This window comes from Scyliorhinus torazame, chromosome 22 (genome assembly GCF_047496885.1).
Source record: "Scyliorhinus torazame isolate Kashiwa2021f chromosome 22, sScyTor2.1, whole genome shotgun sequence".
Taxonomy (NCBI): domain Eukaryota; kingdom Metazoa; phylum Chordata; class Chondrichthyes; order Carcharhiniformes; family Scyliorhinidae; genus Scyliorhinus; species Scyliorhinus torazame.
In genome coordinates, this window is record NC_092728.1 from 73,474,682 (window position 1) to 73,498,373 (window position 23,692).

Genomic DNA, 23,692 nt, shown 5'->3' on the forward strand with positions numbered 1-23,692 from the left:
ACGCAAGACTCCAGAGCGCAGTCCTTGCACAAACAAGAAGTGACTCCAGTGTCACAAGCCTCCACAGAGAGCTCGTGGACGGACTCCACGATGGAAGGAACGCAAGACTCCAGAGCGCAGTCCTTGCAGGAACAAGACCATGAGGGTCTAGCAACCTCTCCTGACCAACCAGCGGCAGACGATGCAAGTCTGCCATGCTCCCGTGAACAGCAAGAAGGCTATAACAGCCTACCATGCTCCACTACACAGCAGCATGACCATGACGGTCTCTCATGCTACAATAAAGGGCACAGCGCTGAAGACTGTTCAAGCCCAACTGAAGACAAGCCAAAGGAATCGCCTCGTCCAAGCCCGAAGAAAAAAGGTTTATGCGCTGACCTTCAGGATCATTGTAGCCGAACAGAGATTAATAATGCTGCACGGCCACAGAAGGATGCTGAGGATTTGCTAACGAAATTAATTGAATGTTTAACTTGCAAGGAGCAGACTGAGAATTGCCAGTGTTTTAGTACAGATCGAAAAAATGGACAAGACATTGATCCTCAGGTAATGGAAATAACACAACCTGAATCATATCTACAGCAGGGACAAATGTCTCCCTTCAACACAATGCCGCAAAATCCCAACTTCAGAGACCAGCAGTTAGTCAGTAATGACTCTTCAAACCTGGAGGGGAACATTAATTGCATTGAACCTATACACACTCCACTGATTATTGAGCAGAACATTGGAGCAAGAATCCTGAGGTCACCGACATCGAGTAGCCAGATAACGAATTTAAAACCCACAGCAGTTTCAAGTGAACCAAGTGTGCTTTCCACTAATGGTGAAGATGCAGATAAGGTCGACCCAATTGTCCATTGTACCACACTAACCCCAGTGATTAAGCAGTTATGTATGGGGAGTATAATGTGGGCAATTGAGAACAGTAAAAGAGAGACTGTGACCATGCCAGTCCCAGCAAAATCAGACCCAGAGACCATGAAGGCATGTACATTAAACAAAGTTACATATGAGGTACCTGAGAAGAAAAGTGAAACGGAATGTTCTTTGGAAAATGGTACAATGTCGATAGAAACAGTGGATCCTATATTCGAGACCATACATATGGGAGAATTTGGGGGTAATAAACAAGGTTCTGCAATGTCTGGGGGAAGATTTAAAGTTCCAAAGAAGAAAAGCCCAAATGAAGGACAATGGCAAGACAATGACAGTCCACCGACATGGTGTGCACCACCAGATGAAAACTCTGACAATTTACCCAACCCTCGTGAACAGCAAGCTGCTAATGACGATCTATCCACGGGATGTGAGACGAGTGACGACAGCATCCCACTTCCCATGCAAAAGGTGCAAGGTGACAGACCTCGCCTAGTGCGTACCGAGGCACTCAACGATCACGGTGGGACCACTGACGACTGCGGTGGCGGCGCACCGCTTCCACCCTCGATGGCTCGAGCCTCTCCACTGGTTGGTGCATTCCTGCATGTTCCGACTCCAGAAGTGCAGCTTCAGGGAATCTCGGCTGCCTCCAGTGAACCTGTTGGGACTCCTGACGGGGGGCATCGGCGGAAGGCAGACCGGACTCCAGATGGGGAGCAGCCAAGTGCCGACTCTGATTTGCGCACGCCAGACCTTGCTCCGGATGGGCGGTGTCGCGGCCTCGGTGATGGCACGCTCAGGGTGACGGCAGATGCCACGGCGACAGGGAATGGATCGCGTGGCAGTCCCGCTGGGTCGGCAGTGGCAACCAGCACCGGCGGTCCAAGATGGACACACCAATTCGCGCCATCGCCAGACGTTGATGCGAGCAACAATTCTCTCTCCAAGGCGACATGCTTCGACGTTTCTCTGCGGAGTCGCCCTTCCGGCACAGCAGAAGGCCGGAACCAGCGTACACGGTCTTGGCCAACTTCCACATCTGGCACAGTCATCGCCTTGCATGATATTAGTGATGGTGCTACTTCGATGGCAACGACCCATCGGCTACAAGATGCCGTCCACCACAAACATAAAAAGAAAACAGACTCCACCTTGTTCCTGGCATGCAGGGCGGATGGATTGGTGCGTAGGCGCAATCAGCGGGCTTTGTGCCGCCTTCCACGCTCGCAACTGCACCGTACGCACACGCCGGATCCTCCACTGGTTCCCAAGGATGACTTCGTGGAGATGCCACGAATCATGCCCCTTCCATCGCCACCAGAACCAAACCACAGCCAGGGCACCACTAACAAAGATGTTGAATGTTATATTTGCAAGAATGAAAAAAACCAAGCACTGCATGAAGTACAACAAATGGTAAAGTAGAGACTTCGGCAACAGCATCACCTCCAACAGTCCAAGGTGAACCAGTGTGACCCCAAATCTCCACAGCTGAACCGGCTTGAGGACCAGCCCATTCTTGAGGCGGTCACCCATTAGACTGGACTTATAACGCTGTTAATACATTCAAAAAGTCAAACACTTCTGTATTATAACCTGTTGTTGTTTATTGTTCCAGATATCGTCTGACCGGACCAATGTTCAAGTTTTTTTTTTCTCTCGCATCCAAGTTTTGTTATGGTACAACCTTGTTAGTGTGACGCACCCGACATCGCCCCATGTAAATAGTTACGTCATAAACACACGCTGTACACAACACAAACGCACACTCTTAGATGCACTCACGACACAATTATATTTATAACCACGTAGGCACTTGTCTTTGTAAAAAGGGGGGATGTCATGATATTCAAACACACACATCATGATGGACACACCAACAGACAAATCAGAACACACAACACCACAACCAATGACAGAAAGATATAAAAGCACAGACACGACCCCTGGTGGTCAGTAAGAGCTGCAGAGGAGAACCAGGACACATCTATTGCCAAACACACTCAGGGAGACAGCACGTGCAGAGTATCCAGAACGAACTGTATTATAAGAGTTATAATAAAATAGAGTTGTACCACATACAACTGTGTTGGCTCATCTGTGCACCAGAGCACCCAACACCACAGTTTCCACTTGCGAAAGAGACCAGAACGAGGGGACACAGCTTCTCACTTATTAAGATGGAGATGAGGAGATTTTCTTTTCTCTCAGAGCGTCATTAGTCTGTGGAATTATCTTCCCCAGAGAGCAGTGGAGGCTGGGTTATTGAATTTATTCAAGGTTGAGTTAGGCTGATATTTGATAGACAAGGGGGTCAAGGGTTATGTAGGGGCAGACAGGAAAGTGGAGCTGAGGCCACAATCAGGTCAGCCATGATCTTGTTGAATGGCGGAGCAGCCCAAGGGGCTGAATGGTCTACTCCTATTCCTAAGTCCTGTGTTGTTGAAATTTGGGGGAATGCAGCAATCAATTTGTAGACAGTAAGACCGCACAAACAACGATGAGGTAAATGACCACTTAAACAATGTTTAGTGATGAGAGTTGAAAGCTAAATGATGGCAATGGGCCAGATTATCTGCTCATCTCTTAAAAATAAAACTTTCAATGTCAACCAGGGAGCGCAGAAAGGACAGTCTAATGTTCTTCGAAAAGGTGGCACCTCGTGCAGTACAACACTCCCTCGATACTGAACTGGAGTGTCAGCCAACATCATGCGTTAAAGTCTTGTAGTGAGCCTTGTGCTCTTAGCCTTCTGACCCATGCAGGAGTTCTACGATTTGTAACACAGCTGACACACCTCAAATATCTAATGCTTCAAGATGAAAATGATTTTTTCTAATATCTTTCTTGAGGCTTGTTCATTTTAAACATGGAGTCGGATAAGAACGACTAATAGAATGGCTACAATACGGAAGGGGGCTATTTGGCTTATCATGTCCATTACGGTTCTTTCCAACATCAACTTGGCCAGTCCCACTCAGTTGCCCTATCCCCACAGCCCAACAAGATTTATTTTTATTTTCAGTTGTTTAACCAATCCCCCTTTGAATGCCACAATTGACTCACACTCTCCTGCAGTGCATCCGGGTTCCAAACAGTTGCTGATGTCATGATATGCAGACATGCACATAATGAGATACAGACAGGCAGCTAATGAACACAGAGAACAGGACATAACCAATCAGCAGGCAGAACACCATAAAAGGCACGAGGCACTCACACTCTGCCCCTTTCCACTGGGGACATCTACAAAATAAGTCCGGTGTATATATCACGTAACACCTACAGCACGTGACTAAGAGCTAGTCTGGTTCAGTCAGACAGAGTAATCACACTTAGGTTAGCAGAGAGTTGAACTCACAGAGAACTGTGCTAACTGTGTGACAGGTTCAGTAAATCAACTTGAACTAACTTCAAGGTCTGGGGTATATTTCAGTTATAGCTGCATCCAGTTGCAGCCCGTGTTATCTCAGCGTGCTGAACACGACATGGTACCAGAAAACTGCTATCCATAGGTGGTTTACCTCAATCTGTTCCGTGACGACCAGCAAATGTATCCCGGCACCATGGAGAAGATCCAGGCTCCTCAACAGCTTCGGACCTCCGGCAATCTCAGTGCCAACTGCCAGACTTTCAAGCAAAGGTTTCTGCTGTACATTGAAGCCTCAGACCTAGAGGGTGCGTCTGATACCAGAAAGATTGCGCTTCTCCTCGCAACTGAGGGGATCAAGCCATCCAACCTTTCAATTCGTTTAACTTCACCGAAGGCCAGGACAAGACAAAGTTTCAGACCGTCCTGGACAAGTTCGATAGTCACTGTGAAGTAGACACCAATGAAATCTTCGAGCGCTACATATTCAAACAACGCCTCCAAGGTAAAGATGAATCTTTCAACTCCTTCCTAACTAATCTCCGCCTGCTAGCGCTGTCCTGCAACTTTGGTGATATTGCTGACTCCATGATCAGGGACCAAATCGTTTTTGGAGTTCACTCTGATCCTCTGAGAGAGCAGCTTTTAAAAATCAAGCATATGACCCTGTCAGTCACGATTGAAACATGTACAGTGCATGAGCACGCCAAAAATCGGTATTCCCAATACAAATCGGCTGAAAATTAGAAACTTGCCTCTCAAGAGGCAGTGAGTGTACAGGCCATCTCCCGGATGCAGCGCCTCAGCATTGATGAAAGCGGCCATTTTGCATGCTCTTCCCGGAGCCCCACGCATGCGCGATGCGAATGGGATAACGAAGCGGCCGATCACCACACTGCGCGGGTGCGAACATCTGCCGACCTTACTGCGCATGTGCGACAACACACGGAACATAACGACGTCATGACATGCCCGAACTGCGGCACCGCCCACTTAAAGAAACACTGCCCTGCAAGAGGCAGGCGCTGTTTAAATTGCGGAAAGCCTGGACACTATGCAGCCTTGTGCAGGTCTGCATCACCAGTCAAGGGCCAGCGCTCCCAATTCCAACGCCGGCGTGTTCGGAGTGTCCAACAAGGTTTACAGGATTCTGATCCTGGCAGTACAACGGATCCAGAGGACGATTACCTGGAGTCCCCCTACCATGTGGGCATCATCACTGATGTGTTGGGTGTTCTGGATCACATACAGGTCACCAACACTTGAAGTAGTGCAGCACTTTATTTTATTAAAAGGTTAACTATTTAAACATACTTGAACAGTGGGTATATACGATACTAGCTTTAACTAAAGACCTTTGCCTTCTCCTAACCAGTTGATGCACTCAGCACATGGTGAATGTCTGTGTTGCAGGCTGTGAGCTCTGTGCTCCTAGCTAGCTGCAACTCGAATGAGCGGGACCAAATGATTATGTCGTCGACATAGACGCGAACACCTTCAATGCCTTCCATCATTTGTTCCATGATCCTGTGGAACACTTCTGACGCCGACATGATCCCAAACTGCATCCTGTTGTAACAATATCTGCCAAAAGGGGTGTTAAAGGTACACAGTTTCCTGCTGGATCTGTCTAGTTGAATTTGCCAGAATCCTTTTGAGGCGCCAAGTATGGTGAAGATCTTGGCGCGAGCCATCTCGCATGTGATCTCTTCGCGCTTGGAGATTGGGTAATGCTCCCTCATTATGTTGCGATTCAGATTCTTTGGATCAATGCAGATTCTGAGCTCGCCGGAAGACTTTTTTACACACACCATGGAACTGACCCAGTCGGTTGGTTCTGTAACTCTGGAGATCACTTCTTGGTCTTGGAGGTCCTGCAGCTGCAGCTTGAGGTGGTCCTTGAGGGTGCTGGGACTCTGCGAGGTGTATGCACCGCAGGCATGGCGTTCTGTTTGAGTAGTATCTTGTAAGTATATGGGAGCGTGCCCATGCCTTCGAAGACGTCGCGGTGCTGGTCGATGATGGCGTTGAGTTGCGCCCTGAAGTCAGCATCCTGGAAGGCAGACGTGTCATCAGGAGAGAGAGAGTGAACCCTTTGAACGAGGTTTAGCAGCTTGCACACCTGTGCGCCAAGCAGAGAGTTCTTCGAGGAGCCCACGATCTCAAAAGGAAGGATGGCTTTTCGTGACTTGTGCGTCACTTCGAGTTGGCATGAGCCGATAGCAGGAATGATGTTGCCATTGTAGTCCAATAGCTGGCAGGCCGATGGAAGAATGGTTGGTTTGACACAAAGGCTTTGGAAAGCAGACCACGCCATGAGATTGGCGGAGGCATCAATGTCCAGGCGGAATCGTATTTGGGACCAGTTGACCATCAGGGTGGCACACCACTCATCGTCTGGATCGATGCTGTCTACCGACAGCGGCTGGTGACTTTGCTTTGGGGACAGCCTGTTTTTCGTTACGACACCGACTCGAAAAGGCGTCTTCGGGTCCTCGGTGTCACTGCTTTGTGGGAGGTCGGAATCGGACTCGGTGACCGTGGGTTGAATTGCCCGAACATTCCTGCGAGGCTGGCTGAAGCGATATGAATTGGAAGGCTGAGCTGCTCGACAGCAGGCAGCATAGTGGCCAAGTCTTCCACATCGTAGGCATTGTCGAGATTTTGTGGGGCATTGCTGCTTTAAATGGGCGGAGCCACAGTTGCTGCACGTCGTGACGTCAGCACGTTCGCTGCCCCACCACGCATGCGCGGTGCGGTCATGTGTGGTGCGTGCCTGCGCATTACGTTCCTCCACGTCGCCGTCCTCTCGTTTGGTGCGTACAAGCGCGGGAGTCCGCGAAAAGCGTGCAAAATGGCAGCCCTCATCCAGGCTGAAGCCTTGGAGGTGCTCAATCACTTGGACCCGTTCCGCCTCATGGGGACCTTGCCATGCCGGTTCAGCCATTTGTATATGGGAGTACCGACTAGTGGCATTTTCATGTAGGACACAGGTCTCGATGGCGGTCGCTCGGGTGAGTTGCTTTACTTTGAGTGGGTCCGACTGAACACCGAAAACGATCTGGTCACATATCATGGAGTCGGAGGTGGGCTCGTAGCTGCAAGATTGCGCAAGGATGCGGAGGTGCGTTAAAAAGGATTGGAAAGGTTCGTCCTTACCCTGCAAACGCTGCTGGAACACGTAGCACTCGAAACTTTCATTCACCTCTACATTGCAATGAGTGTCAAATTTGAGGAGAACCGTCTTGAACTTTGTCTTGTCTTCGTCATCTGCAAAGGTGAAAGAGTTGAAAATGTGGGTAGTATGGTCCCCGGCTTTGGAGAAGAGAAGAGCAACCTTTCTGGTATCCGAGGCACCCTCCCTGTCCGTGGCTTCGAGGAAGAGCTGGAGGTGCTGTTTGAAAATCTTCCAGGTGGCCCCGAGGTTGCCGGCGATGCGGAGGGACGGCAGCGGGCTGATGTTGTCCATGTTGCAGGATGACGGAATGCTGGCGGAAGGCAAATCACTTGCAGGTAGGTCGAAGAAGTGCTAGTATGCAACCACACCTGGTACCATGATGTGTTGGGTGTTCTGGATCACATACAGGTCACCAACACTTGAAGTAGTGCAACACTATTTTATTAAAAGGTTAACTATTTAAACATACTTGAACTGTGGGTAAATACGATACTAGCTTTAACTAAAGACCTTTGCCTTGTCCTAACCAATTGATGCCCTCAGCACATGGTGAACGTCTGTGTTGCAGGCTGTGAGCTCTGTGCTCCTAGCTAGCTGCTACTCGAATGAGCGGGTACTCTGATGCACCCTGTCTTTATAGTGCGTGTGCTCTCACTGGTGATTGCAGTGCTTTATATGTTGATTGGTCCCACTGTGTGTCCATCAGTGTGTGTCTGCACTATGATATACTGGTGTATATTATGACAATCACCACATGTGAAAATGCCTCACCGACATCATCAAGGAACCTGCCCATCCTCACTGTGGATTCTGCGGACGAATTGCGTGCGGTGATGCAAGTAAATCAATGCTCTATCCAGTTCAAGCTGGACACCGGTGCTTCTGCCAATCTCCTTTCACAGGCAGATTTCAACCGCACCAAGAAGCCACCCAAGCTCCTTCCAGCAGCCTGCCAGCTCCTGGACTATAACGGCAATGCCGTCACAACACTGGGATCCTGCTATCTTCTCGTCTTCAACAGGAGCATTCACGCAAGGCTAAGGTTTGAAATCGTCAAGCCAGACAGGGCCTCCCTGCTCGGCGCACATGCATGCAAACAGGATGGCGACGTCCCCGCTCAGTATCCGGATGTATTTGACGGGATGGGCACTCTGCCATATCGGTACAAGATCCTGCTGCCGCCTGATGCCACGCCTGTGGTCCACGCTGGGTCCCGGCTCCACTGAAGGAGCACCTGAAGACGCAGTTACAGGATCTTCAGGACCAGGGCATCATCTCCAAAGTTACAGAACCGACTGACTGGGTCAGCTCGATGGTATGCATAAAAAAGCCTTCGGGGGAGCTGCGCATCTGCATTGATCCAAGGATCTCAACCAGAATATAATGCGGGAACACTACCCCATCCCGAAGTGGGAGGAACTAACAAGTGAGATGGCACACGCCCGGTCTTTCACAAAGTTAAATGCGTCACACGGGTTCTGGCAAATCCAACTGGATGAGTCCAGCAGAAGGCTCTGCACCTTCAACACACTGTTTGGCAGGTACTGCTATAATCATATGCCGTTCGGTATTGTCTCAGCCTCGGAGATGTTCCATAGAATCATGGAGCAGATGATGGAGGGCATTGAAGGGGTTCGTGTGTATGTGGACGACGTTATCATTTGGTCCACAACCCCCGAAGAGCACATCTCTCGTTTCCAGCAGGTATTCCGCCGTGTCCATGCCAATGGCCTCAAGCTGAACAGGGCCAAATGTTGCTTTGGCATGTCGACACTGAAGTTCTTAGGTGACCAGATATCTCAGCAGGGTGTGCGCCCGGACACAGACAAGGTCAAGGCCATCGAAGCCATGAAGACCACTGAAGACAAGGTGCTGTGCTTCCTAGGAATGGTAAACTTTTGGGGCAAGTTTATCCCAAACCTGGCCTCACACACCACGGCCCTCAGACACCTGGTGAAAAAGTCTACTTCCTATGAGTGGTAGGCAGCCCATCAAGCAGAGTGGTTGGAGCTGAAAGCTAAGCTCACCACTGTCGTGTTATTCACCCTGGGGTAACACGGACTGCAACAAGATGCAATTGAACTGTAAAGCATACACCAAATATAGGCGTTGGTTCAATACGATTTATTGAACTTCTGTAACAATCCACACAGCTGGCTGTGGGTTGACACTACTACTCGAAGTGTACGAACTCTAACTATCTAGACCAGGCTAGCTCTGAGCCACCTGTAGAAGGTGCTAACTGATATATACACCCTCACTGTCACTACAGTTGTCACCAGTGGAAAGAGGCGGAGTGCTGATGCCTCATGTGTTTTTTAGTTGGAAGCCCCCCTCTGGTGTTCTGTCTGGTGATTGGTTGTGTTCTGTCCTGTATATTGATTGGCTGACCTGGGTGTCTGTCACTGCCTGTTTTTACCTCATGATGTGCATGGGTGCATATTATGACATCCCCCTTTCAAAAAAAAATTTGCCGGTTGCTTCGAGGATATACGACATATATACAGATATAACTATTCACAGCAAATGGAGAGTGAATGCATATGTACATGTAAGGTGTCTAGCGTGCAGATACAGAACAATATGTACAAAGGAAATATTTATAAGTCAAATCTCTGGGGCTGGCGTTGGATCCTTGTCGACCGCCTGAGAGGTGGAGGTGGGGACGACGGCGCCTTGACAGGTGGGATTGCAGCCAGATTAGTGGCCTTGTGGAGCGAGGTGTCCGGAAAAGGCATAACGACAGCTGTCAACATGAGATCCGGTGGTGGGCAGGCAAGTTTGCACAGTGCCCTTCTGTTGCGCCTGACAATGGATCCATCAGCCATGCGAACCACGAACGACCTGGGAACAGGCTGTCAAACAACAACAGCTGGAGCTGACCAGTCTCCACCAGGCAACCTGATGCGAACAGCATCTTCCGGAGAGAGCACAGGCAAATCAGTAGCATGAGCATCGTATGCCAGCTTTTGCCGGTTTCTGAGTTGCTGCACCTTTTGCAGCACTGGGAGGTGATCCACGTTTGGTAAATGAATGGCCAGAACAGTCGTCCGCAGGTCACGATTCATAAGGAGTTGTGCCGGAGACATACCGGTGGACAGAGGGGTTGCCCTGTACGCCAGGAGCGCAAGGTTAAAGTCAGAAGCTGAGTCCGCAGACTTGCAGAGCAGTTGCTTCACGATATGGACCCCTTTTTCAACCTTCCCGTTAGGTTGCGGGTAATGTGGGCTCAAGGTAATGTGCTTGAACTGATACAGCTTCGCGAAGTTGGACCACTCTTGGCTGTAGAAGCAGGGACCGTTGTCGCTCATGACCGTGAGCCGAATACCATGCCTGGCAAATGTCTCCTTGCAGGCCTTGATGACAGTCCTTGATGTGAGGTCGGACAGTTTTACCACTTTGAGGTAACTCGAGAAGTAGTCAATTAGAAGCACGTAGTCACGCCCATTGGCGTGAAAAAGGTCGATTCCCACCTTAGACCACGGAGAGGTCACAATCTTGTGTTGCTGGAGTGTTTCTTTGGGCTGAGCAGGCTGGAAACGCTGGCAGGTCGCACAATTGAGGACCATGTTGGATATGCCCTGGTTGATTCCAGGCCAATAGCCAGCCTGCCGGGCCCTGCGCCTGCATTTCTCGATACCGAGGTGGCCCTCGTGGATCTGTTTGAGCACTACGCTCTGGAGGCTGCGAGGAATAACGATACGATCCAGCTTGAGGAGGATCCCCTCAACAGCTGTTAGGTCATCATTGACATTAAAGAACTGGGGGCCTTGCCCTTTCTGCCAACCAGCTGCAAGGTGATGTGTGACCCGCTGCAGAAGAGGGTCCTTGGCAGTCTCTTCCCGAATGTTGATGACTCGTTCGTCTGAGGCCGGGAGGTTGCTGGCACACAGTTGCACCTGTGCCTCAATTTGGCGGATGAAGTTGACCTGTTCACAGGGCGAGGTGATGGCGCGAGACAGGGCATCCGCAATGATTAGCTCCTTGCCCGGTGTGCAAACCAATTCAAAATCACACCTGCGGAGTCGAAGGAGAATGCGCTGAAGCCTGGGCGTCATGTCATTCAAGTCCTTGTGAATGATATGGACTAGGGGTCTGTAGTCAGTCTCTACTGTGAAGGTTGGTAGACCGTAGATGTAATCATGGAACGTTACAATACTGGTGAGGAGGCCCAGGCACTCTTTCTCTATCTGAGCACACCGCTGCTCAGTGGGAGTCATGGCCCTGGACACATAGGCCACTGGAGCACGCAACGAGGAGTCATCCTTCTGGAGGATCACCGCACCAATGCCGTCCTGGATTTTTGTCTCCCGCTCTGGGTCAAAAAACGCGAGTACCGGAGCAGTAGTGAGCTTTGCCTTTAACTCGAGCCACTCTGCTTGATGTGTGGGTAGCCACTGGAATGCAGTGGACTTCTTCACCAGATGCCTGAGAGCCGTAGTGTGTGATGCGAGATTGGGAATGAACTTTCCCAAGAAGTTAACAATGCCCAGGAAGCGGAGTACCGTCTTTTTGTCTTCCGGGGTCTTCATGGTGTTGACGGCCTTGACTTTGTCCGAGTCCGGTTGCACGCACTGCTGGGATATTTGATCACGCAAAAACTTGATTGATGACATGCCAAAGGAGCATTTGGCCTTGTTCAACTTGAGGCCGTTGGCATGTATGCATCTAAAGACTTGTTGGAGATGAGATATGTGTTCCTCTGGGGTCGTGGATCATATAATGACGTCATCAACATAAACACGCACACCCTCAATGCCCTCCAGCATCTGTTCCATGATCCTGTGAAAGATTTCAGAGGCTGAAACAATACCAAACGGCATGTGGTTGTAACAGTACCTTCCGAAAGGTGTATTAAACGTGCAGAGCTTCCTGCTGGACTCGTCCAGTTGTATCTGCCAGAAGCCACGCGATGCATCTAGCTTCATGAAGAATTTGGCATGTGCCATCTCATTGGTTAGCTCCTCCCACTTCGGGATCGGGTAGTGTACCCGCATTATGTTTCGATTAAGATCCTTGGGATCAATACATATGCGCAGTTCTCCAGAGGGCTTTTTCACACAGACCATCGAGCTGACCCAGTCAGTCGGTTCCGTCACTTTAGAGATTATACCCTGGTCTTGGAGCTCCTGCAGCTGCGCCTTTAAACGGTCCTTCAGAGGAGCCGGCACCCGGCGTGGTGCATGCATCACAGGTGTGGCATCAGGCCTGAGTAAGATTTTGTAGCGGTACGGCAGCATGCCCATCCCACTGAACACATCCGTGTATTGTGACAGGATTTCGTCAATGTCAGCCTGAAGATTCATATTGGCAGAGGACATGGCATGTACGCGCTGGACGAGATTGAGTAGCTTGCATGCATGGGCACCAAGCAGGGAAGCCTTGTCAGGCTTGACGATTTTGAATCGCAATGTGGCTTTGATGGCCTTGTTGGAGACATGCAGGTAACAAGACCCTAACGCAGTAATGGCATTGCCATTATAATCAAGCAGCTGGCAGGCCGGTGGAAGAATTTTTGGCTGCCTTTGGATGCGAGCAAGATCTGCTTGAGATATGAGATTGGCTGAAGCACCAGTGTCCAGCTTGAACCGGATGCTGCATTGGTTGACTTGTACGACAGCACGCCATTCGTCCGCAGAATCCACGTTGAGGATGGGTAGGCGTGTTGCTGAATTTGAGGAGGCCTTGTCATACGTGGTAATGATGCCCACATGATATGGGGACTCCAAGCAGTCGTCCTCTGGATCCGTGGTGTTACCAAGTTCCGAATCCAGCAGCTCTTGCTGCACACTTCGAACACTCTTGCGTTGGATCTGGGATCGCTGGCCCACGATCGGAGGTGCAGACCTGCACAAGGCTGCATAATGGCCAGGCTTCCCACAATTTAAACATCACCTGCCCCTTGCAGGGCATTGCCGCTTTAAGTGGGCAGTGCCGCAGTTCGGGCATGTCAGGACGTTGACGTCGTAACGCTCCGTGCGCCGTCGCACATGTGCAGTGCGGTTTTCGGCCGCTTCGTTCTCCCGTCCGTGGTGCGCATGCGTGGGACCCCGGGAAAAGTGCGCGAAATGGCCGCCTTCATCAATGCTAAGGCACCGCATTTGGGCGATGGGCTGTACACTCTCTGCCTCGTGGGAGGCAAGTTGGTCCTGTTCTGCCGATTTAAGGCGGGAGTAGCGACTTTCCGCCTGTTCATGCACTTTACACGTCTCGATGGCTACTGGCAGGGTCATGTTTTTTATTTTTAGGAGCTGCGCCCGCAGGCCGTCAGAGTGGACCCCAAACACGATCGGATCCCTGATGAGAGAATCAGCGGTGTCACCGTAGTTGCAGGATTGCGCTAATATGCGGAGATGAGTTAGAAAGGATTGGAAAGGCTCATCCTTACCCTGAAGGCATTGCTGGAAGACATAGCGCTCAAAGCTCTTGTTCGTTTCGACCTCACAGTGACTGTCGAATTTGGCTAACATGGTCTGGAACTTGGTCTTGTCCTCGCCATCGGCAAAAGTGAGCGAATTGAAGATTTGGATGGCCTAGTCCCCCGCAGTCGATAGAAGCAGCGCAATTTTTCTGGCATCAGACGCATCCTCGAGGCCCGAGGCGTCAATGTATAGACTGAATTTCTGCTTGAAGACCCGCCAGTTGATGCCGGGATTTCCGGAGATCCGGACTGTGGAGGGGCCTGGATCTTCTCCATGCTGCTGGAAGACACTTGCTGGTCGTCACTGAATTATTCAAGGTAGATTACTTAGACTCCTGGTATCATGTCGTGTTATTCACCCTGGGGTAACACAGACTGCAACAGGATGCGATGAACGGTAAAGCATACACCAAACGTAGGCGTTGGTTCAATACGATTTATTGAACTTCTGTAACAATCCACACAGCTGGCTGTGGGTTGACACTCTACCACTCTAAGTGTATTAATTCTAACTTACTAGACCAGGCTAGCTCTGATCCACGTGTAGAAGGTGCTGACTGATATCTACACCCTGACTGTCACGACAGTTGTCACCAGTGGAAAGAGGCAGAGTGCTGATGCCTCATGTGTTTTACAGTTGGAAGCCTCCCTCTGGTGTTCTGTCTGGTGATTGGTTGTGTTCTGTCCTGTATGTTGATTGGCTAACCTGGGTGTCTGTCACTGCCTGTTTTTACCTCATGATGTGCAGGGGCGCATATTATGACAACCACTGCACCTGTATTGGCATTTTTTGACCCTGACAGGGAAACAAAAATCTCGACAGATGCAAGCGAGGATGGCATTGGCGCGGTGTTGCTCCAGCGCGATGACACCTCATCCTGGGCACCGGTTGCCTACGCATCTTGGGCGATGACACCCACTGAGCAGCGGTACGCCCAAATTGAAAAGGAATGCCTGGGCCTTCTTAGTGGAATTCTCAAGTTCCACGATTATGTCTACAACCTGCCGACGTTCATGTCGAGACGGACCACAGGCCTCTGGTCCACTTTATCCACAAGGACCTGAACAACATGACGCCCCGGCTGCAGCGCACCCTCCTCAGACTCAGAAGGTACGACTTTGAGCTCGTGTACACACCTGGCAAGGAGCTCATTATTGCCGATGCCTTGTCCCGCTCCATAACCTTGCCTGCTGACCCGCCAGCATTCGTCCAACATATCGAGTCACAGGTGCAGCTGTGGGCCAGCAACCTCCCGGCGTCGGATGAAAAGGTGATTCGCATTCGCGACGAGACAGCCAAAGACCCTCTTCTGCAGCGTGTCATGCACCACCTCGCCAATGGCTGGCAAAAAGGGCAGTGCCCTCAATTCTTCAATGTGAAGGACGACCTGACGGTGATTGATGGTATCCTCCTCAAGCTGGACCGCATTGTCATTCCACTCAGTCTCCAGAGCTTGGTGTTCCGGCAAATCAGCGAGGGACGTCTGGGTGTCGAGAAGTGCAGACGCAGAGCCAGGCAAGCTGTCTACTGGCCTGGGATTAGTCAGGCCATCTCAAATATGGTCCTCAACTGTCCGACCTGTCAACGCTTCCAGCCAGTACAGAGCAAGGAGACGCTTCAGCAGCACAAAATCGTGACCTCCCCGTGGTCCAAGGTGGGTATCGACCTCTTTCACGCCAATGGTCGTGATTATGTGCTAATCATTGATTATTTTTCCAACTCCCCAGAAGTCGTGAAGCCCTCGGACCTCACATCCAAGACCATCGTCAAGGCCTGTAAGGGGACATTCTCCAGGCATGGTATTCCACTCACTGTCATGAGTGACAACGGTCCTTGCTTCAGCAGGCAAGACTGGTCAAGATTTGCCCACATTACCCGCAGTCCAACGGGAAGGTTGAGAAAGGGGTGCACATAGTGAAGCAGCTCATCTGCAAGGCTGCGCGGATTCTGCTTCTGACATCAACCTTGCGCTGCTTGCGTACAGGGCAACCCCTCTGTCTACCGGCATGTCACCTGCTCAACTCCTGATGAACAAGGACCTGCGGATGACTCTTCCAGCCATACACTTGCCTGATCTGGATCACCTCCCGGTGCTGCAGAAGGTGCATAAACTCAGGGACCGGCAAAAGCAGGGCTATGATGCTCATGCCACCGATTTGCCTGCGCTATCCCCGGCGGATGCTGTTCGGACCAAGCTATCTGATGGAGGCTGGTCAGCTCCAGCGGTTGTTGTTTGACAGGTTACTCCTCGATCGTATGTTGTGCGTATGGCTGATGGCTCTGATGTGCGGTGAAACAGACGGGCACTGCGCACAGTTGCCCCGCCCGCAAACACATTCTTTGTTGTTTCCATCTGTTATTGTGCCACCTCCTGACACCTCGAACCACAAGGTCACCAGTCCGGCTGCAATCCCACCCAACAAGGCGCCATCATCCCCACCACCACCTCTCCAGCGGTCGACCAGGATCAGACGCAAGCCCCAGAGACTGGACTTATGAACATTTTGTTTGCTATGTTCTGTTTTCGCACATTAGACACCTGTTTTCACATGTACATATGTTCCCGTCTGCCATTTTATGTAAATAAGTTAGTTTTTCGGCCTACACATGTAAATACTTTCACAGATGCTACAGAAAAACATTTCAAAAGGGGAGATGTCATGATATGCAGACATGCACATGAGATACAGACAGGCAGCTAATGAACACAGAGAACAGGACATAACCAATCAGCAGGCAGAACACTTGGGGGTGGTTTCCCACTATAAAAGGCACGAGGCACTCACACTCCGCCTCTTTCCACTGGGGACATCTACAGTGTGTGTCCGGTGTATATATCACGTCACACCTACAGCACGTGGCTAAGAGCTAGTCTGGTTCAGTCAGACAGAGTAATCACACTTAGGTTAGCAGAGAGTTATCTTTGGATCTTCTGCCATTTACCTTATATCGGTCCTCGCTTCCCTGGTTCTCAACCTTTCTGTCAATGGGAACAGTTTCTCTCTATGCATTGCCTAGACCCCTCATGATACCACGGTAGCACAGTGGTTAGCACAGTTGCTTCACAGCTCCAGCATCCCAGGTTCGATTCCCAGCTTGGGTCACTGTCTGTGCGGAGTCTGCACGTCTGCGTATCTGCGTGGGTTTCCTCCGGGTGCTCCAGTTTCCTCCCACAGTCCAAAGATGTGCAGGTTACGTGGATTGGCTGTGCTAAATTGCCCATAGTGTCCAAAAAATAAAAAGGTTAGTTGGGGTTGCGGGGATAGGGGATCCCTCCTATCACCCTAGAGGGCACTTGTGGGCTTGGGTAGGGTGCTCTTTCCAAGGACCGGTGCAGACTCGATGGGCCGAATGGCCTCCTTCTGCACTGTAAATTCTATGACCTTCAACACCTCTACCAAATCTCATCTCAAGCTCCTCGCCCCTCAGGGGAACAGTCCCAGCTTCACCAGTCTATCCCTCACCTCGTGAACATTTTCGGCACACTCTCCTCCGCCCTAAAATGGGGTGCCCAGAATCGGACATTCCTGTTGTGGCCGAACCGGCCTTTTATAAATGTTCATCATATTTTTCTCGCTTTTGTATTCTCAGCTTCTATTTTTAAAGCCCAGGGTCTCACATGCCCAATTTGTCAGCCTGCCCTGCCACAATTTATTCACATAATCCCTGGGTCTCTCTGTTCCTGCATCCAGTTTAGAATTGTATCCTTTATTTCATATCACGTCCTCTCATTCTTCTTTGGTAAAGATAGATGCAAAGTACTCATTGAGTACCTCAGCCTCACCCTCTGTCTTCATGTGTAGACCCCATTTTTGGCCCCTACTGGCACCACCCCACCTCTTATGATCCCTTTATCGTTTGTTATTGTACAGAAAACTATTGAATTCCCTTTTATATTTTCTGCCAGTCTCTTCTCATTCTTTGTTTTTCATTTCCTTTTTCACTTCCCATCTGAACATTTTATATTCAGCCTGTTCTCGCTTATATTTTCAACCTGTCATCGGCCATGCACACCCTTTTCCTGCTTCAGTTTGCTCTCTCTTTCTTTTATCATCCATGGAGCCCTGGATTTTGTTGCCTTCCGTTTTTGCTTTGGTGAGAATGTGCCTTGACTGTATCTGAACCATCTCCTCTTCAAAGGCCGCATTTGGAGTATTGCGTACAGTTCTGGTCACCTCATTATAGGAAGGACGTGGAAGCTTTGGAACGGGTGCAGAGAAGATTTACCAGGATGTTGCCTGGTATGGAGGGAAAATCTTATGAGGAAAGGCTGATGGACTTGAGGTTGTTTTCGTTAGAGAGAAGAAGGTTAAGAGGAGACTTAATAGAGGCATACAAAATGATCAGGGGGTTAGATAGGGTGGACAGTGAGAGCCTTCTCCCGCAGATGGAAGTGGCTAGCACGAGGGGACATAGCCTTAAACTGAGGGGTAATAGATATAGGACAGAGGTCAGAGGTAGATTCTTTACGCAAAGAGTGGTGAGGCCGTGGAATGCGCTACCTGCAACAGTAGTGAACTCGCCAACATTGAGGGCATTTAAAAGTTTATTGGATAAGCATATGGATGATAATGGCATAGTGTAGGTTAGATGGCTTTTGTTTTGTTTTTTGACTTCCCATGTCGGTGCAACATCGTGGGCCGAAGGGCCGGTACTGCGCTGTATCGTTCTATGTTCTATGTTCTATGTAACTCAAGTTTTGCCCGCCAACCTTTGATTCCAATTTACCTGGACAAGATTTATTCTCATCCCATTGAAATTGAGCCTCCTCCGATTCATTATTTTCACTCTGCATTGTTCCTTGTCCGTTTCCAAATCTAACCTGAACCTTGACCATGATCACTGTCCGCTTAACCCAGTGGTTTTCAAACATTTTCCCGGGACCCACTTTTTCCAAGTGGCCGACCTATGGGAACCACACCAGCCGACCTTCGGTACTCCCCTTTTTCCGAAAGATTCGTGCATTGAGATATAAAGCCTTTAGGCTTGCCTTTTTGTCATTTTTAATCATCCTAACTCTTCTTTGTACTGTTACCATATTTGCCTCTCACCCTTGATTCCCCTGTCTAGCGGCTTTGCATTTTACTGTTTTTTCTTTTATTACTGCCCTTGCTTCCCGTAGCCTTGTCACTCTGCCTAGGTTCCCAACCCCCTGCCATTCGAGTGGGATGGTGGAAGTATTGAACTCGCTCCCACAAACAACTGTTAAAGCTGGGGGTTAACAGGAAATTTCCAAATTGAAACTGATAGATTTTATTCGGTAAACGTTTTAAGGATGATAAAACGAAGGTGAGCAGATGGAGTTAAATTACAGACCAGCCACGATCTCGTTAAATGGCAGAGCAGACATGAGGAGGAATAGTTCCTACAGCCCAACCTTCCTAATCCTGGACTGAACAGGTTTTCAAATTCTCACCCAGTCTGTACATGCTGACTGTTGAAGTTAATTCCTCCAAACCCTCTTCATAAAGAAAAACTAAATCTAGAGGGAGCTGAAACAAGGCATCATCCTTTTGTTGAGACCATTATTCTCTCACTAGTGACAATCTCTGGTCCTGAACTAACATTCCACACAACTCAGTTCCCAGTAAATGCTGAGAATAATTAAAGTATGCCATCCATGCTGCATTTCCTGGATAAATATCAGCCAATGCTCAGGGTGATAACCCCACTGCTTGTGTCTGTTCAGCACAGCACCATGGGATCGCTTGCGACAGGATGAGAGGGCGGACGTGTGACAGGTCCCAAACCCCAAATCCGGTCACAATTACTCTTCAAATAAAGCTGTCAACTGCATGAAAACACGGCGGTGAGAATCCCTGTTGACCATGAAGAAAGCGCGGGAGGTATTTACAAAACAAAATCTTTCACCTTAAATTCTGTCTTCAGGCCTGAGCAGGAGAGCAGCATGACAGGAAACAAGATTGATCCAGGAATCCAGTGCTGAGACCGAACGCACAGACATTGCGACCCTTAACTCCGCGGCCCTCCTGACACCAGCCCGTGGGTCACCACCCGAACTTTGAAAAACCCTGCCCTAAACCTTTCCCCCGACTGACAACAGACCTGCTTGGCCAACAACATTCCCCAGAACCAGATCCAGAAATGATCTGAGCAAGAAGTATCCTGATCAAGAACATTCTTCTGAATATTTTTCAGAAATCTTCCCCCTCTCTGACTTTGTTTCACTTTATTCGTCCGTGCGATGTGGGTATTGTTGGCAGGACCTGAATTTATTGCCCACCCCTAATTGCCGTTCAACAGAGGGCATTTAAGAGACAACCTTTACACTGTTACTAACCTAGGTTATATTAGAATCATAGAATCATAGAATCCTTACGTTGCAGGAGGAGGCGATTCGGCCCATCGAGTCTGGTGAGTCTTCGAAAGAGCATCCTCCATAGGGTCAGACCCCTACCCTATCCCCATAACCCAGTAACTCCACCTAACCTTTTGGACACTAGGGGGAATTTAGCATGGCCAATCCACCTTTATATGCACGTCTTTGGACCGTGTGAGGAAACCCCCGGAGACACGGGGAGAAAGTGCAAACTCCACTCAGGCAATCACCCAAGGCCGGAATTGAACCCGGATCCCTGGTGCTGTGAGGCAGCAGTGCTAACCACTGTGCCGCTGTAACTATAATCTCCCGTTATCAATACTCTGTTTGCAGGCAACATTTCAGAATGTGGAAACCATTCTGAAAATATTTTTAACAATACTCGTCACAAATTCTTCCGGTGAACATAATTTTTCTGTTTTGAAAAGAGTTCAAAATTATTTGCGAGGTACATGAGTCAGGAACATTTCACAAGTTCAGCAATACTGATGATTGAAAATGTGTCTTTACAAGATTTTACTTACGATGATGCAACTGATGATTTTGTGAAGAAAAATATTTCAATAAACTACCTAAATTGCCATACCAACTCAGGATGAAGCAAGGAAACATTAAAAACCTGTTTGTCTTCCATATTCTCTTGATTAAATTTGTTTTTCAAAATGCACCATTGCTGGTCTAATATAATAGACAATGGTTGCATCAGGTCACATGCTGATAGCTCTATCTACCATCGTTCTCAAGCCTGGCCTTCAGAAAGTCTCTTCTTGAACAAAGAACAAAATCCTGCCAAACAGAGTCACTAATATTAGATTCGGAATCACTGGACACTCCATTCATGTGAATTACCCCAATGACTTCTGTGGTTTTGTGAGAGGGAGTGAGGAAGTTAACTTCTGAAACGGAATGAGACTCTGAGGTATGCTGAATGGAAGTGTATGCATCTTGTTGGCTAGAATATTTGCTCCTGCACTAGATTGGCTCATTCTATCCTGCACTGGCCCGTGCTGCAGTGATGCCATCAGCTGATTTTTACATTTCGTTGCTCATCAGCAAGTTCCGTGTTTGCTCGCCTCAAGACACACATCGCAATATTGACCATTTGTACCATTCTTTGACAAGAGGTAAGCCTGGATTTCAATTCAGTTATTATTCAGTTGGTATGTTATTACACATTATAAAGCACTAAAGCAGTGAAATACACAATTTGTGTATTTTTGTGGCTTGCACCTTTGCATTCTGTGGGGCGAGGGTGGGTTGGGTAGGGAGGAGCCTGACATCATGGGGGAGGGTCCAGAAATTAAATTGAGCAAGGGGCCCACAACGTGTAAATCTGTCTCTGATCTGAAGTCTATAATACATTGGGAAGTCTGATTTAGGAGAATTTGAAAAATCTGTTTTGTCATAATAATGAATTGATGGTGGGTGACACTCTGAGACAATGGCACCCCACTCTGTTTCCAGACAAAGATGTTTCTAAAGCATCCAGAAACTAATTGCCATCTCCAATGGAGACAAAGGGACACAACGGGAGACGAGTAACATCTCATCAAGAAATGTCCTGTGAGTAATTTCCAGATGCATTTATGGATTTCGCCTTCCAGGAATATACAAAGAATGGGATAAAAGCCAGCTGAAAAGTGTGTGTATCAGTGTGAACCAGTGTTAGGGTATCATAGTGTGTGTGACACAGAAGCAAAACGTGAGCCAGTAGCAGCATCACCCTTGCAAAGATTATTTTACATGTATACCTCCATTTTCCTCTCCATGATTGTTGAAGTAAGCCAAGTAAGCAAAGACCACAGCTGAGACAGGAACAGGTTAGCTTTGTCGCCAAACTGCTGAAGTCAATGCTACCAGAATTGAATCGCATTGGTCACAATGCTCAAGCATCTGCACCTCATGAGACAAGGATTCTGTCGTACACCATTTTTATTACTAACTTATGGGCGGCACGGTAGCACAGTGGTTAGCACTATTGCTTCAGAGCTCCAGAGTCCCAGGTTCGATTCCTGGCTTGAGTCACTGTCTGTGCGGAGACTGCATGTTCTCCCTATGTCTGTGTGGCTTTCCTCTGGGTGCTCCGGTTTCCACCGACAAGTCCCAAAAGGCGTGCTGTTAGGTAATTTGGACATTCTGAATTCTCACTCTGTGTACCCGAACAGGCGCCGGAAAGCGGCGAATGGGGTTCTTCACAGTAACTTTATTGCAGTGTTAATGTAAGGCTACTTGTGACAATAAAAATTATTATTAATTTGGTCTTAATTCTAACTCTGATCTGTATAAATGTATATGCATGCGCTTTACCAGTTTCTAGTCGATAGTAGTTAATAAACTCACTCTATCTTCATTTCAAGAAACCTGGATTAAATTGGCTCCTTTTAAACCATAAATGTTTGGACTGTAAAAAGAGATCCTCGGAGGAATGGATTTTTTTTTAGAATAATCTTGTTGTGACCAGCAGAGGGGGTTGAAGTATGAAGAGAGTCAGTTCGTCCCTCCTCACCCGGGGCATAACAATAAGGGGGTAACCCAGCTGGGTGGTAACAAATTGAGGGATCTCGCCCGGGTTTACAAATTTGGGGCACCTCAGCTGCGGACCCTTTGTAACAGATTGCACCATATCTGCAGCAAGTCAGCTTGAGAAACTAGATTTGAATTAAATGGGGCTTTGTTTTGTATACTTCTCTTGGGGAGTTTGTCTGAATTTTAGTTCAGACAATCAGAGAGAGGAGGAGACTTTGTAGCTAGTGGGTTATGATGCCTTCCCTTATAACTTGCCACTCAATGTGGCTTGTAATGTGTTTTGTGCAAGTGGCAGTGTGTACTAAACTGTAACTACAACTACCTGAAAATAGCTGAATTTTACCTGAGCTTTTTCCATAACTTCTAACAGCTTGTGAATTGACTTTTTATTCTGTATTTACAAAAGCATACTTTGTGAATTTGCTTTGTTTTACAGCACAGTTCCGTAAAGCTAAGTTTTGCGTATAAATCCAAGCGCCAGTGGCTAAAATAATTTGAGAGCTCATTAAAGATGCTCGAGACTGATAACATTGACTCAGGTTCAATTTTGGCCTTGGGTGACTGTGTGGAGTTTGCGCTTTCTCCCCGTGTCTGCGTGCGTTTCCTCTGGGTGCTCCGACTTCCTCCCACAGTCCAAAGATGTGCAGGTTAGGTGGATTGGCCAGGCTAAATTGCCCCTGAGTGTCTAGGGATGTGCACGTTAGGTGGGGTTACGGGGATAGGGCTAGGGAGTGGGCCTAGGTAGGGTCCTCTTTCAGAGGGTTGGTGCAAACTCAATGGGCCGAATGGCCTCTTTCTACACTGTAGGGATTCTATGAGAGTGATAAGTGAATTCATCATCTTGGTATCCCAGATATTCAAGCCTCTATGAGTGGCAGCATTTCACAGTGAGACCTTATCCTGTTGATTCCAATTAATCTGTCTCTCAATGGAGCAATATGAATGCTGCTAATTATCTACTCGGAAAGGATCAA